Consider the following 2542-nt stretch of genomic DNA (forward strand, 5'->3'; position numbering starts at 1 on the left):
GTTCCAATCTTTTAGCATTACACTCCTCAATGCATGGATCCAAAATTGATAGAGATAACTCAACAGCTTGTTGCCTCTCAGACGATTCATATGCCTCCTTATTCAGGATTGCCTCATGGTATATCTTACATCTCTTCATGATGTCATTTGGTGCTGATATTTTTTGGTCATTGATCTTAACAACTCTATTGATGCTATGTATAACATGCCTAGTCTTCAGGTTGTTTAAAAAAACTTGGAAGAGGAATGTGTATCCTTTAACTCATGTTGTCTACATAAAAACCGGACTCTAGTTGCATTCTCTGACTCGATGCTCCTTAGCATCTGTCTTGCTCCCTTGAGTTTTTCTATGTCCCCCTCAGCCAATTTAGATACATCTTGATACAATACCTTTGTGATGAAACTAGAGGCTTGTGTAATCTCCCTTTTTTTTTTCCTTGCAACACTTCTTCCCACACGTCTTATACATGTCTGCATCTCTAAATAGAAAAACAACTAGGCTTGCACAGATTGTTCTAGTCCAAATAGATAAATAGCATCAAATACAACAATATTCACTGCACTTTCAAATGCATCATGATGAAGCAAAAAATTATTAACCATTAAAGGTTTGGCAGATTCAAAAATTAAAGGCTTCACATCAAAGTTATTTAAAGATAGATCAGCATGGAAATTATTAGAAAGAGACTATTTGAACTTCAACAAGCGTTCGAGCTCAGGCAAAAACCCAATCAGACCCTATAAAGTATAATTTGTCCAATCTAGACCATAAGGAGGTGCAGGCTTGGGAATGGAAGGTAAAGCCAAAGGTAGGTTCACTAGAAGCCACCTAAAATTCTCCCACGCTTGGTATTTTGTCTTAGAGATAACAATTCTAGTGGAAGTTGTGTCTCTAGTATGTTGAAATCTCCTCTCACTAATACAACATGCAAGTTAACACCAGACAACCAGTGCCAAAGTTCTTGCCTATTATCAACATAAATGCTAGCCACATATTTGTCTCCCCATTCAATGTCAATTAAAAACACCGAACATCTCCCATTCGGATGGTCTAGCACCCGTTGAGGGCTGAGAGAAACCTAGATGCAAGTTAAAACCCTAGAATAACCAGAATGTGCCCCCCCAATAGAAACATTGCATGCCCCTATAATGGTATAGCTTGCGAGCGGTATCATGCCTTTTGTGCTCTTGGACAAAAAATAATCTATATTAGATTATAACAACCAATTATGGAGATTGTACAATTTGGTAGGGTCCTTCACTATCAATTTCCTGCATATGTACCTCAATCTAAATACCATTATTACCCCCATATTCCTCATGCATTCTAGATTTTTTTAATGGAATCATACTTCATTAAAAAGTAGAATAATCCTTCAATCGCCGGAGTGATACTTCTTCAATTTAGGACTCATAGATTACTTTGTTGGAAAAATTATGAGATCTCTTTCATGGGATTTAAAACAAGCACTAAAAATGCTTTGCAGAATGGACCTTTATTACAACAATGCTAGCCTGCTTGCATTATCAAAAGGTGAGGTAGGAAAAGTTAAAACATGTTGTCGCTCTAGTATGTGGCCGCAATCTTTGCAGCAGGACACATTAGTTAGAATGTGGGAAGATGCTTGTCCAAGAGGTTGGATAAAAAAATGCAAGGGCAAGGCACGTACAGAGAGAGGGAGAGAGAGAGAGAGAAAAAAAAATCCGCTGTGTGTCGCGATAGAGGCAAACACAGTGTGTGCGCCCACGATTGGAGGCCTGATACACGGAAAAGGCGTTGCGTGCACGCAGGGATGCAAAGGACGTAGGGTCTGGAAGGGTAGCAGTGTGCGCGCACTGTGTGTGTGTGTCTCTGCTGCACGCAGGCATTGCGTGTTCTGCAGCTGCCCCATGTAGGGAGTCGCGGGCGTAGGAGGGGGAAACGGTGCACACCGAGCTGCATGCTGAAGGTGGCGCAGGCAGCATGGGGAGACGGTGCATGCACCGGGTGCAACAAAGTCGGACAAACTGACGCAAGTGGTGCGCCAATACAGCAGCGAGGGGCGGGTGCAGGAGTGGGAGACGTCGCTGGAGGTGCCTTGGAGGTGACCTCACGCGTGCACCGGACCCAAGTCAAGCACTTCATTTGACGCTTAAGGCCGTGGCGGATATGCTGAACAAATTAATTAATGAAAGTGAACTTCGACCCATAATGAGCTTGCAAGCTGCATGGTTTCTTGTGTTGAATCTTCACACTCGCAACTCTTTTCATCATCAAAACAACCTCAATAGTAGACTTACACCATCATTGCCAAGAGTTTAGAAATATTTTTCTCTCCTTCCACATTTCAATCTTCTAAAAAGCAGTGATCTAAGGGTTTGTTCACATGCAAGGGAAATGTGCACATTTTAGGCCATTGGAGGTCCATCATTGAGGCCACACGAACTTGAAAAGGAAGAGTTGAGAGGCATTGATTTGACCTCTTGATGGGGTAGATTGGACATCTACACTTTTCCCACCATTGGAAGCATTAAACAAGTGAAAGAATCACGGTGGCTTTTT

Source organism: Adiantum capillus-veneris, chromosome 10, assembly GCF_014529385.1.
Source record: "Adiantum capillus-veneris isolate H3 chromosome 10, ASM1452938v2, whole genome shotgun sequence".
Lineage (NCBI taxonomy): Eukaryota > Viridiplantae > Streptophyta > Polypodiopsida > Polypodiales > Pteridaceae > Adiantum > Adiantum capillus-veneris.